Source organism: Excalfactoria chinensis, chromosome 5 (genome assembly GCF_039878825.1).
Source record: "Excalfactoria chinensis isolate bCotChi1 chromosome 5, bCotChi1.hap2, whole genome shotgun sequence".
Taxonomy (NCBI): Eukaryota; Metazoa; Chordata; class Aves; order Galliformes; family Phasianidae; genus Excalfactoria; species Excalfactoria chinensis.
Window position 1 is genome coordinate 35340430 of NC_092829.1, and position 14507 is coordinate 35354936.

Genomic DNA, 14507 nt, shown 5'->3' on the forward strand with positions numbered 1-14507 from the left:
AAAATGTCTTTACATTTCATGTTAAGGTGCTACTCGGAGTAACTTCTGAGAAAGGTGGCAGGACGTCTCACCCGAGTAAAACTAGGCTCACTGTGCTGTGTTTCCACCTGATAAAGTGCTCCCACCTTCTTGCTGCCTTGATGCCAACAGGTTTTGAGTTTATATCAGTTACAGGCAAGGTATTAAGACTGTGAGGTGAAGCACTAGGAAATGTGCACAAGGCAACAAAACCTAAAAGCCTCTATCTTAAAACTGCAGAATTGTTTAACATAATTGTTTCCTAATCATAAGCACGAGATGGTTCCACAGGTTGTAGTGTGAATTTCCCCTCATAGCTACTTAAGCTTTTCCTGAACTAGTAATTTAATTCTTAATTACAATTTTCTCTGTTTAGTTTCCCCATTGGGCTTTTTTAGGGGGTGTGGGAATGTGTTGGCACTAGGAAAAGGGAGGAATATTAAAGCAGTCATTGCCTGTTAGACAGAGATCAGGGACTTTTCAGATGCTGACAGAGCTGGTTACATAGAGGGGCTTGAATGCTGCATCAGCTTGTGGTATATGTGCTGTGTATGGCAGAAGAGGTAGCTGGAGACAGGTCTCCTACATCCATTGGATGGCACCCAGCTTCCCAGGTGCTGCAGTGAAAATAGCCACAATCTTTATGTTAATTGAAGAATCTGCATCTGTGTGTGCTGCAGTGTCCTTTATCTTTGCAATTCAGTGTGACTTAGGCATGAGTTAAGGAGACTGAAACATTGCTGGGAATTTGAAGGAAACATAAGTGATGAAAACTTAAGTGCCTTTAAACTTCAGAAATATATGCTGTCGGTTACTCTTGATTTCACTTTTTCCTGAATTTCACTTTGGTCTTTATTTGATCTCAGATTCATATTCTTTGCTTAAGCTTGTGCAGTCAGGACTAAAGCACCTGATTCTTTTATTTTTATTTATTTTTTTCACGATGGGGACGGCCTTATCATAAATGTCTCTCTAGGTTTGAATAGGCTCTATGATGTACAGACATCTTTACCTGCACAAGCACAGCACATTTTGTTACAGACTTGTTGAGTTTGGCAACAGATTAAATTTGCACTGTTGGTGTCTCTTGTCTAGCTCCTTGCGATGGCTCAGCCAATGCTTATTGCCTTTTACGTACTGACACCCTCATTAAGCATAGGAATGATATCTTTGCATAGGTAAATGCACCGTACCACTTGTGTATGGTTACTGTACCTTTACAACCACTACCCAAATCACCACATTTGCCCGGGCCATGGATATGATTAGGAATTCTCAACTCTAAAAACATTCTAGTGCTATTTGGTGAATCGGACAATGGCTCCATCAGGTCTGTGCAGAAATAAAATGCTTCCAGTGTTGCTAGAAGTCTTGTTAGCTGAAGTGCTTGAAGCTTCTGCTTCACAAATCACAGATCCAGCCATTACTGACATTTGCTTAAGGAAAGACTGTCATTCAGTTCTCATTAAAATTTCACATTAAAAAATTATGGTCGTTGCAAAGGGTAGATATGAATAAGGACAGATTGTGTAGTAAAAGGAGTTCTGACAAGTTTTTGCCTCTGTGACACTGATTGACATCAGTCAAGGCGCTTAAAAGAGTCTTCAGGAATGGGTATTCATTGGCCCTGGGGCTACACAGTATTCAGAGAATCTGAAAAAATGCAGTTGGATTTTTTAAAATGTGCCCATCAGCAGCACTTCCGATTCACTTAATAAAGAGGAGGACTTTCTGCGTGGAATTAGAAGAGAATCAGAGTTATCAAAGCATCCATAAGCTAAGGCTCTGACCATGTGCCACCTGGTGATGGATTTGTTGGAGTCCCGGATGAGATTCTACACTTCAAAGTGATTTATATTTTGTGGCTAAAAGAATTCAACTACTGACTTTTTGGTTTGGCTTGGGAAACGTCCTTCTAAATGTATGTACCTGCTGCTTTGAGCACAGATAAAAAGTTAGCACTCGGCAAGACTCTACTCATTTCATTTCTTCCATTAAGCCATGGCTTAGCACCGCTCAGGTCACCAATTGCACCTCCTCAAAATGAGGCTGATAACTGTAGGTGCTGCAGCATGCTTACAACTAGAATACAAATAAAAATAATTGCTTAAGATAATATGCCTAGAGCACAGGATACTGTGGAACTGGAAGCCGATAAACCAGCAGTAGTAGCGTTATTACATTAAGAAATGATTTGAAATGCATTTAATTTCACACCATAGTAAGTACAGATGAAACCGCTACCAGCATAGTGATGAAACAGCCCACTTATTGGAGCCCGATTTTCTGCCAGTTTGTGGATGTTCTGTCTCCGAAGTGTGGCAAATGTGCCCGTGTCATCTGCGCATTACTGGCTGGACTTACGTATGTCTGCTCATCTCTATTTTCTCAGCACACAGGGAAGACCAATCAGAGAGAGCTCCAGTTTTCAGATGTCTTTCTGAACCTTGCTGTGGGTGAGACCCTCCAAGCAAAGGCAACGTGTAGTTGAATGCATCCTTTGGTAAGCTGTGTGTTACTTTCTGGATCGTCTCGGTGCAACTTCCTTCCCTTGCTGGCGCTGCACACGCTTTTGGCCTTGATCTACATGTTTTCATTTGCAAAACGTATCTGAATTGTTGCACGTTTTTTCCCCACGTGCAAAGGGTTCCTAGGAGAGCAACTTTAAGGTTGTTAATGATAGTTCATTTTGTCTTAGTTTTTCGTTATCCATTTTAGCACTCATTCGCTGATGGAACTGCCTCACAAATGGGAAACCTCTCTGACAACTCTTCTTCTTCTACCATTGTAAGTCATTCACTTGTCCCCGTGGGTTTTGGGATCCAAGTTGTTGGCTGAGCCTGCAGGCAATATAACTGATGGTAATTATATCCATCCATTAATAGCGGCCAGCAGCAGCAGCTCAATACTGGAGAGCCATTGGCAATCCGCTTACCGTTTCAATTTCTAAATTGATCTCTGGAGTTGGCAAGAATTGGAACCCAAAGGAAAACATATTTTTGTTATCTCTGCCTTCCCGGATCTCTCCAGAAGGTTGCCGGGGGCGCAGAATTTCCCAACTCTTCTTTCCGTCCCCCAGACACGGCTGTCGTTGCCCTTCCCTGCGCAAGATGGAGAGTCCCCGCGGGCAGCGATCTGCCCGTCACGGGCGCGGGGCTGCCGGCCTCGGTGGGCTCCCCGACAGGAGCGGAGGGGGTGGCCGCGGCGATGCGAGGATGCGGCGGGGCGGGGGGCGGACCCGGCCGTTGTCTCGCGCCTGGCCTTTGAGGTGGGGGCACGCGGAGCGGGCGGATCGGGGAGGGATGCCCCCGAGAGGCGCATGCGCCCCGCGCGCTCAGCGCTGCGTGACGAGAGCGCTCGGGCAGCATCGGGAGGCCGCCTCGCGCTCTCATAGGTCGCCTCCCGCCGGCAGGCGCGCTCCCGAGACGGAGCTCTTCCGAGTAGGGCGCGCGGGGGCGTGCGCGCGCGCGCGCGAGCGCCGTCGGTTGCTCCCGCCGCGCGCCGCCCGGCGCACGCCCCGCGCGCTCCTTGTTGTCAGCTGCTCGCGCGAGCGCTCCCCGCCCTCGGCGCGCGCGCCCTGTCAGCGTCTCGCGCGCCGTCTCTCAGTCCGCCGGCGGCTCCGCTACGCGACGGCGGGTTCCCGCTTCCGTCCTCGCAGCCGAGCGTCCGTTCCCCTCGTCTCGGCGTCTCCCCGCGCCCTGCAGCCTCGGCCGCGGCAGCGCGGGCCACGCCGGCGGTGCCGCACTCGGGTAAGAGGATGCGGGGGTCGCGCGCGATCCGCGGCGGCGGGGAAGCGGATGCCGAGCCCGGAGCGGGGCTGCTCCAGCCCGCGCTCCCCATCCCTTCCCCCGGGCCTGGCGCCGCCGCCGCGACTCCGGCGCTGCTCGGCAACCGCCGCCGCCGCCGAGGGGGGAGGGGGCCGCCCCCCGCCGCGCGCCTCTCCCGGCCCGCTCCTCACCTGAGGGGCGACACCGGGGCCTGAGCCGCCTCCGCCCGGCGAGGAGCGGGGTGGGGAGGCTGGGGCGGCGAGCGGCGGCCACGGAACCGCCGGAGGTTGCGGGGCCGGGCCGGGCCCGGGGGTGCGGCGGGGTGCCCGTGGCGGGGGACGGGCGCCGGGCTGTTTCGCCGTCCCGGGAACTGCGGCCGCCCGAGGGGACGCGCTGCCCTGCGCTGGGAGATGGAGGCGGAACTCGGGGCCGGCGCGCAGCTGGAGGAAACGCTCGCTCTCACGGGGTGTGGAGCCATACCGGCTGCTGCCTCGGGCGACCTTTACCGTGTTTCGGTACGTGTGCTTGCTTTGGTCTTGGGCTCCGTTGGTGATAAGGCCTGTTTTTCCTCTCAAGTTTGGGCATAACGTCTTTTCGGGTCCTGTCGCACGTGTATGTGCTCGGCGTCCCTCTCCGAAGGCCAGGATTGTGAGCCTCTGCTTTTGGAAGCTCCTGACTTGAGGGGACAGAATAGGTGGTGGAGAGGGCAGAGCAGCGGGCGAGTCCAGCGCTGCTGGTTGGGCTGAGCATCTCGTCGCTCTCACTGTTACTTGGTGCAGTTTGCTGCTGTTACTCAGTGCTATTTGCTGCATCGTGCTGTGCTCCAGGTTGTACCAAAGAGCCTCAAGGCACAGCCATCAGCTGACGTATTGCTAGGTGAAAGAGCCCAAGTTCCTTGGGGCAGTGCTAGCTTTTGTGCGCGGTGCTCGCATAGTGTAACATTCAGCAATATGATGTCAGTTGCTGTGCTCCACACGCTGTGTGGGTGTGGAAGGGGAAAGCAGCCAGGTGTTCAGAATGCTCACGACTTTGTGGTGTATATAATGTATATGTGCATACATCATGAAATAAACACACACAAACACTTTAAGCCAAAATGCAGTGTTTTGATGTCTTGGTTTCTAGGCGTTAACTGAAAGCTGGTGGAGTAAATGCTTCGGAAGGAGTGCTTACGCGTGAAGCATTTTTGGATATGATAGCATTAGTCAAATTTTGTTCCAAGTTATTCTCCAGTGTACGCTATCGAAAACTTTAGACAAGTCTGAGATCCAGAAACAAATGAATGGTCAATGCTGGCTATGCTGCTGCCTGGGGCTATTTTACAGGCACCTCTGTTTTAATTCCTTCCATTATTAAAGAAGCCCAGTTACTAGGACTTATCAACCGGTGACTGCTTTGAAGTATTTCCAGTGATATCCGTTTTTCTGGTTATTACAGGTACACGAAGTCTCATGTTTGTATGATACTTGTTGGTGTTTCATGTGTACCTAAAGCTGGCAAATCATCATATTGCAGAGTTTGCATATTTTCCCAACAAAATAATGAGACGACCATTTTTCAGTGTTGGAAGTTTAATCAATTATTCATATTTTCTGAGGAAGCGGCTCAGTAATGAGGGGAGTGTAGGAATCACCCAGGAATACCAAATCATGCAAATGGACTAATTGAGTGATGCTGCTGCCAGGACACACAGTGGTACAGCAATGCAGCATGCCTGGCAGCAAGTGTAACTTTATTTTCTTTCCTTTTCTAACAGGCAAAATTCTAAACAAAGCAAGACGTGTTAGCTGAGCGGCTTGAAAGACATTGTGTCCAGCTAATATTAGAACAAGAAAAAAGCATCAGTTATTCTCGCTGGAATACAAATCTATATTTTAAGTGAATTAGCGAAGGTAGTACAAAACCACAGAGTGACTTCCTTTTGTTTTGGCATCTGTGGTTTATGATCGGTCTGCAAACAGAGGCTTGATTGTATAACAAAGTTACCATATTATCCATTCATGGGATTGGTCTGAAAAATTGCTTTTTCAGTCCACTCCTGTCTCTGTGTAGCTGTACGGATTTGCCTCTTTATCTCTCACATCTGTTTTGAATCGAATGATTTTTTTTCAGCCTTGGAATTTATGTACAGTAAGGAATAATAGAAGATATTTTTGCGCTGCCATTCTTTGATCAGTCTGTTCATTGAGATTTAAAGGGATAAAGAAAACTGGGACTTGAGCATTTACATTTCATTGCACAGTCAGAATTTAAAAAAAAAAAAGAAGAAAGAAAAGTAATTAGTGTGAGGTCTTGCTGGTCTGGAGGGGGAGCTAGTGCCAAACGAAAATGGGACCTGCTTGTCTTTAGACTTACTTAAAGCTTTCTTTTTGGCCACAGAGTTTGCTTCCAATACTGTAAGGGAAACAAATGGTAGATGGTGTGCGCTGTGTATGATTGCATTAATATGCATCTCTTTTATAGGACAGCTGTAATATGCAGTTCATGCGTATGTTTTTCTATTGTGCAACAACAGACATCTTCAAAGAACTTGGAAGTTATAAGATGAAGCTTTCATAAGTGCCAGGGATTCTTGTCAAACTCTAATTTGGCCTGTAAATATACAGTTAATTGTTGCATTTTTCCATGCAATGTGTCTTTTACTATTTGGAGTAGAATGGCAGCGGTTGTGTTCAGTGAGCAGAGTGGAGTATTTTTTTTCTTGGTACCAAACAGTGTATGGCCTCACCTACTCTTTGTTATGTGCTGCTCTTACTACACCTCTTTACTGCTTCCTCTTTTCCCGTTTCATTGCCATCAGTCTGTAGTGCTTCTGTGTTTCCCTAGAAATATTGTCACAGAATTCTCTGGGGATGTGTTGTGTCCCATCATGTGGAGTATCCTACCCGGGGCTCTTAGGACATCTTTCAGAGTTAGCAGTGTATTAACCATCTGCACACATTGAAATGCTTCCTAAAAAAGCTCTTTCTCCCTTTGTAATTTACTAACCGCTACCTGCATTTCCCTGTGACTTGTTTTATAAGCTACTTAGCTGGGATCTATGAATGGCCTTGCTACAGAAGTTCTCACTGCTTGATTTGTTGTTTGGTGTCCGTTGATTTAGACTGCAAATTTCAATGTTTAGATGTACTGTGAAGTCAGCACTGAGATATGAAGTCAGAAATGTTGATTACCTATTGAAATACTCCTTTATTTAGGGGGGGGGGGGGGGGGGGGAAGGCTTACCTACAAGACACAGTATCCGTAGCATATCACTGAGATACAGTTTAGATGTCAGTGGTCCATCCTGATACTCAGGAAAACAAGCAGACATATCAGGAGATGATCTTGGTGTCTGATCTCCTGTGCAAAAAAAAGGGAGGATTCAAGCAGTGGAAGTCAGGGCAGAGTACGAAGGAGCAATGCTTCAATGATTGGACTCAGAGTAGCGGTTAATGGATCATATCTGGATGTCAGTAACAAATGGGATGCTTTAGAGGTTGATTCTGAGGCCTCGAGAGGGTGATGGAATATTACATTTGTGGAAGGCACCAAATTGAACAGAATATTCTACGAGATCAGGGCAGGGCTGCCATTGAGGGGGACTTTGGCACCATGTAGAAAAGACCTAGCTAAAACCTTGTGAAATACAACAAGGCCAATTGCAAAGCCCTGTGCCTGTGTAGGAAGGGCTCCTTGCAGTGATACAGGCTGTGGAGTAGCTCCTCTGGGAAGCTGTGGCAGCAAGGATCATGGGCCTGCAGTGGTGTGCTGGTCCAATGGGAGCACAGCCAGTGGACGGAAGGAAGGGATTATCCCTCTGTCCTTGAAACTCATCAGACCACATGTACAGTGCTATATGCAGTTTTGAGATCCTCAGTACAGGAAAGATGCTGATAAACTGAAATGAGTACAGGAGGGGGCTGTCAGGATGGTTAGGGGCTGGAGCACTCATACTGTGATGAAAGGCTGAAACACCTGGAATTGTTCTGCTGAAGAGGCACTTCAGTGGGATTACAACAACAATGTGCTGGTACCTTCAAGGAGATCAGTCAGAAGATGAAGCAGTGCTCTTTACTGAGGTGTATGATGGGAGTGAAAGGGGCAGTGGTTGTAAGTTGAAGCAAGATTTAGACTGGATATGAGGAGAAACGTTTTTCAGGAGTGTGGTCACGCCGTGGAAGTGATTGCTCATATAAGTGACTGCTCACCGACTGCTCTCTGTCTAAAAGGTTTTTGGTACCCAGCTGGACAACAAGCTGAGCATCTTGGTTGGATCTCATAGTTGCCATGAGTTTGAGAAGGAGGTCAGATGAAGAACATTTGGGGGTCCCTTCCAGTGTTTATTGTCCTGTGCATCTACTGCTGCAGATGCTCGATCCAGAGGCCTTCTGTTGGAACGCAGTCAATACAGGCAGAATGTTTTGGTGACTCAGCTGTAACATACCAAAGCAAAAGAACAAAGTTGCAGTCAGCTTGACAAAAGCATTGTTTGTACGTCAGGATACCTTTTGCTGTCTCTTAGGAAGATGCATGTGGATCTTAAATGATGAAACTTTCTAAAGAAAAGGGAGCCTTTTGTAATGTGAAAGCGTTCTTCCTGCACCTGTCTTTGGAAAGGTGAAAAATGTGTGTTTTGCATAGAATGAAAATATTGAAGGAGCTGAGCTTTAAGATGGATACACCCACAGAAAGGGTCATCTTGGAAAGCCTTTGGGAACTTAAAAGAACATGAAAAACGAGTCTTCTATGAGGGAATATCTGGCAGCCTTAAACATGAGTGATCTTTCTGGGTCATTTGTCATGATAGGTATGTTAATTCATATTATGCAGCTCATAATGCATCATTTCAAGGTGGTGATTTTTTGACTATCTGCTAAATTGGTTGCAATCAATTTTCATTCCCTTCCCCCCCAAACACATAATTATTGCTTTATGGTAGCAGTATTAATTCTGAGTGTAAATGCTTCTTAAGAGTCGGCTTTCGTTGTGCTTTCTTCAGAACCTTATAGTACTAAGTATAGTACTAAGGTGAATGGTTTTCTGTAAAGTTAGAGTTGCTTTTGCAGGACAGTGATAGCAAGAAATATAACCGTGACACGATTAATTCTGCAAGGAAAGGAATTGGGAATGTTGCTGCTAATATCTTATGGAAGCTATTTCTGGCTTGCTATGTCTTAGCATCAGTCTTATGCAAGGTTTTCTAAAGTAACTGTAAGAATTCTATTCCAACAATTTTCCTAATGTTTATCTTTTTAATTAGGTTTCTTATGCTGAACTTCACCATAATTTGCCGATAGCTAGCATGGTCTCATCATAACTTTTCTTTTTTTTAGGGGGTATTTGTGAGCATGTATGTAATAAAGTAAATGTATCTGATGTGCTGTTTATTGATTGGCCCTTTTTTTTTAATTAAATGACTTTGTTACATTATTAGAATGTTAAATTACGTGAATTACTCTGTCCATGAGGAGATTTCTGCTGACCAAGAAGAAGCAACTCAGTCTCTTCCAACAATGTGAACTTTCGTTACAATTGCCTGAAGCCTTTGTCTTTGGTTCCCTGCATTTATTTATGATGATAAAATATGGAGTATATTTGAAACGTGTATGTTTCTATTATGCTGTGCTTTTTGTACCTTCTTGGGTATTTGCTAAGCAGCTTCCACTGACAGTCATAGATATTCACACAGTAGATGGTCGTGTACTTGAGGATGAATGGTTTTTGCTCTCGTACTGTATGTAGTGAGGAGATGGTCTTATCTGAGCTGATGGTTTGAATGTGTTACAGAATTATGATAGTTAGTATATATATATATATTTGCATTTACGATTCTCTTGTTAAAATAATATTTGATAAATATATTATTGTGTAGGATGGGTTGATTTTTCTGTGTTTTTGTTATCCACTAGAATTACTGTAAGGGGATTTTTATGCTACCTTAGACCTCCAGCCTGTAGTCAAGCGAGCTGTCCGAGAGCTGGTGGCTACTGTTACTGGTAGAAGCTGTACGGCGTTTCTGCAGGGCTGGTTTCTCTTTGCTCAGGGAGGCAGAATAAGGGAACTTAATATTTGAAATGAAGGTGTCTCGTTTGTTTATCTGAAAACATAATTGCGGTATTTTCTGTATTTATTTATTTTTTTTTTTACTTGAGAAAGTTGTTTATATTTTGAAGGAGTTTTAAGTGAACGCTCAGGTGAAGTGCCTGTGGGTTTATACTGAATTATTAAAATTAACTGGCGCACAGCAGTTAAGTTTACTGTTTCTTCTGGATAACAGCAACCCAACACTTGGATTTTTACCTGTCATTAAGATACCTTTTTTAAAATTTAATTTTTTTTTTATTATTATTATTTTTTGGTGAGAGTTCAGCTCAGCATTTGGAAAAGTTTCAATAGGCATCCTTTTTGTGACATGTGATAATATGGGAGTTTTTTGTTTGTTTGTTTGTTTGTTTTTTTCCCAGTCTAATCTTTCATTAGTCCTTTCATATAACACAGACCCTACTATTCTGTTAGTTTTGTGGATCCCTGCTGTAGTACTTTGACCTGGCAGGCTTGGTTAAATAATGTCCTGCCCGTTCAAGCAGAGTCCCCTTCCTAGAGAAAGTCTGTGAAAGAGTCAGGCATGCTGGAAGACAAGATGAGCCACGATACAGTGCAGTAGAGATTTACAGCTCATGTTGTGTGCCATGTCATACTGTGGTGATGAACACATCCATGTAAAACTTCAATTTTTTTCTATTTTTATTTTTTTTCCTACAAATTATTTAGGAAAAGAAATATTGCTCTTGAAGAATTTTTTGGTGTATTTCTATGCCTAATTTTTTGTTTCTAGAATAGCTCATCTAGTGGTTGGGGATGCCATTTGGTGTCCCATCAGAAGCATCATCCAAGCCATCAGCTGCCTCGTTATTTCTGAAAATAAACGTGAAAAAGAGGAAGCAGAATTGTATCCCCCTGCTTTCAGAGTGCTGATTTGAGAGCGCGTGCAGATTTTTCAAAGCATCTTTGACTTCCTTAATGTTTGTATAGTCAGTGTAAATATGGAAACGCTTCTTCACAGTTCAAATATATTTTCTCGTGACACTGATGTGAAATGTTACAATATGTTCACACTGGTTTAGATAGCAAGGGTGTATTCTGTGAGTTCATGAAGGTTATTGTTTCCTGCTGAGAAGTTTGAGTAGTGGGTATAACTCAGGGATGCCTGCCAGTCAAGCACAACCAGCGCAGCTTTTGTCCTACAAAGGGGTATTTCATTTGTTGGACTCCATAGGCAGTAAGTGACTGCTTGCTTGTTTAATATTATTATGTGGCAACTCCCTCATTCAAGTAGGTCTCAAAGTTATAAACAGAGTATCGTTAGATTGATAACCTCCGTTAGTAACTTTTCTCCTGAAGTCTGTTACAAATGTGTAATATTGTTGTTTAAACGTTTTAACTTCCTGGCAGAAGCAACTCTAAGTAGATTGATTGTTCCTTTATCTGACTAAGACATTTCTTATAAAAAAAAGACGATAGTGCTTTTCAAGATAGTAAGTGCTTTGAAATGAAAGTGAATGGAATGGACTTTTGAACATCTCTTTTCTTGGATGCTGCTCAAGACTACTGTACCAACTCAGTGTTTATTAGCTGCCATCATTTGGTGGTGAAGTACATCTAGAGCTCCGTGGTCCCCTTAGAATGTGACTTTTAAAAATTTTTTTTAACTTATATACCAGATTGAATGTAATTCCAGAGAAAAATGTGTTGTGAGCTGTGAATTGTCATCTGAGAATTCTTCATCCTTGCTTCAGCGTGCTTGCTTGAAGTCATTACTGTATTATGAAGGTGAACAGTCCCAGATGTGCACAGTTAGAATGAATAAACATAAGAGAACAACACCAATAAAAGAGAACACAAACTGTAAGCTACACTTACTGCATGTGTCTCTGCCAGCAGTCCCTTGGTTAGCATGTCTTGTGTGGAGATGTTTTGAAGGAGGAGCCCGAGGTTCTTGAAGATGCAATCTGAGCCTCAACAAAACATTTTCTCTACAATCTTTTGCCTAGCCCTTTTCCAGCTTAACTCTATGTGTCCTGATGGAGGCTTTCGATGCTTAGTCCTTCTTTACCCTGTTTAATGAGTTCAGGGATAAGAAGCACGTTGTCAAGTTGTATCTCTGTAGAACTATAGTGAAAGCTGCCACAAAATGTGCTTTTACATCAGACTTATGTTTGCATCTCCATGTTTATTTTTTAAGGATGTCTCAAAGTTTTTTTAATTTATTTGTTTTTATCTTGTTCTTCTCCATTTTCTTTGTATATACCGCCTTATCCTTTCTGTTATACGAGGGTCAAGATTTAGTGGAAAATCCAATTTCATAATTCCAAGCCCTTGACTTCCTTGTATGTTTGTCTGCACCTCCTCAGTGCTGTGGGAAGGGGTGACCTATGTCATGTTGTTATGAATGAAAACAAAGGTAACTGATGTAACTTAGGAGGTTGTTTTCTGTATGAAAGCAGGGTTATCCTTTAGTCTTGTGCTGGTCACTCAGGGTAGCTGGTACCACAGTCATTGGATTGTACAGAGGAACCTGAGTTACTACATATATATACTTGCTTTGGAAATAAATGAAGGACTCAGTTGTGCAGCCTTTAACTCTCCGTAAATGCATTGCAGGGAGTCTGTTTTCTTTCATATGTTTTGCATATTGAACGAGAGAAAAAGATGACATTGAACTGGATTTAAACTAAATAGCTACAGGGCTAGAGGGAACTGCCTCAAGTTGCATCAGGGGAGGTTTAGCTTGGATATTAGGAAAAATTTCTTCTCTGGAAGAGTGGTCGGGCAGTGGAACAGTCTGCCCAGGGAGGTGGTAGAGTCACCATTCCTGGAGATGTTCAAGAAATGTGTAGATGTGGTCCTAAGGGATGTGGTTTGGTCAGGAGATGCTGATGGTTGAACTGGATGGTCTTGGAGGCGTTTTCCAACCTTGGTGATTCTATGATCCTAAATACGTGGCTTTGAAAATGATATTTTCTTTTTATTCCTGAATAGGAAAGTACGCATAGTTTTCTATAAATTTCCCTTATAAATGAAGCATCAAAAGAATAAGGGAGAAATGCAAGATAGCCTAATGTATAGTAAAAGCAGGATAAGAAAGCAGCAGATCCACTTCAGAAGGAATCTTCATGCAAGCATTTAACTATAGTTTCTTCTTGATATCACGCTATTTTAGTCTGTTTATGGTCATGTACAGGTATGGAAAAGATGGGTCACAAAATGACTATGCAAAACTGAGCAACTTGAAAGACCCAAAACCTCTCTGGAATGCAGTGTGCCTTATTTTTAGTAGTAGATGGTTTTGGTTTTTTTCTCTAACATTTAGGCACTATAAAACTTTGCATATAGTATTGAAGAACAGTCTCAAAGGTATATTCTGGTGTACGAAAACATACAAATAACATATTTTCTTGTGTAATATTTGTGCTGATAGAAATATATTAAAAACAATTCTTCAGTGCTCTTCATGGTCAGGTACCATCAGCCACATAACAGACCATTTTTGACAACATCATTCAGGTTTTTCTGAAGTCAGTGTCTCACTGAAAATCTCTGTCCATTTCTTTGATGTTAATTGCTTGTATCCCAGCTCTAATGGTCCTCTTGATTTTCTTTTTATTTTATTTCTTTATTTAATTTTTAGGATCTATCTTTGATTAGCACGTGTCTGATGAATGTGAAGCCATAACTCTCTAGCCCTGAGGGAAGAAGTGGTGTTTCTTCTTTTTCTCTCAGGTTCTGGATGCTGAATTCTGCTGGCAGCTGTTCAGAGCCTTCCCGCGGATTGGCAGTGGCAGGGATATGAAATAGCTACCATCTTTGAAATCTGCACAGCTGCTGGGATGGTTCTGATTCACAGCAATGAAGGTGACCACAGTCTTGTTAGTGTCATCTTACTGCTATTTGACTAATCACTTGGTGAAAGCAGTCACTGATGCTGTTTGATGTATTTTGGAATAAAGTGCCATGATTTTTATTTGGTTATTGTTTGAAAAACTGGGAGTAAAAGATATTATGTATGAGTTCTAGTATAATTCCCATGGCATTATGAGACCATGGGCTTACTTTGAGCAGGTTTGAATTACTGACCTTTTTAAGGGCGAAGAAAAAGGAAGAAGACAGGAAGGAACAGGAAAGGACTCAAAGGCACTAAAAATAATGCTGTTTCTTCTTTTAATCTGCTACTGTATGATTTGTTGTAATACATAAAGGATTCTTAGTTCTGTTGGCACTGGCCTTGTGTGTTGACTTCCCTTAGGGAAGTGTGCTTTGGTATTTGTAGGAGTAACCAGTATTTGTGGTGGGTAGTACGGTGTATGTTTATTAATCTTAAAAGGAAACAATCTCCTTTATATCTTTAGTTTGGTAGGCTGAGATAAATCCTGGGGTTTTAAACTGTCCCTCATAATTAACAGTAAAGACCTCTATTTTTATTACGTGAATAACAAAATTTGGGAAAAAAATTCTTTTGGCTTGCAGTCATTTTTCTTTGTAGCATTTTCAATATTGCTGCTCCTTTTCAGTGACATGCATGATACCATCCTTCTTGCTGATTTCCATCTTAGATTTTTTTGATTTTTTTTTTTTCTTCCTGTAAGTGTCAAACTTTATTTTCCTACCCTTTGCTTTCATGGGATAGGCCTTCTAGTTTCATCTAGTTCCTCAGACAATTACTTGTGAAACTTAACTGCGGAA

The 14507-nt window shown here is 43.2% G+C and overlaps 1 protein-coding gene across 2 annotated transcripts in view; it reads left to right on the forward strand.

The window, feature by feature from the left end:
- Positions 1-3553: 3553 nt before the first annotated feature.
- Positions 3554-14507, forward strand: part of FUT8 (fucosyltransferase 8) — a 69358-nt gene continuing 58404 nt past the window's right edge. Inside the window, exon 1 of one of the 2 annotated variants that reach the window (XM_072337641.1) lies at positions 3554-3767. The gene's annotated coding sequence lies outside the window, so the exon portion shown is untranslated. Of the gene's footprint in view, positions 3768-4180; positions 4301-14507 lie in introns of those variants that run through there. The other variant, XM_072337643.1, reaches the window with a different exon arrangement.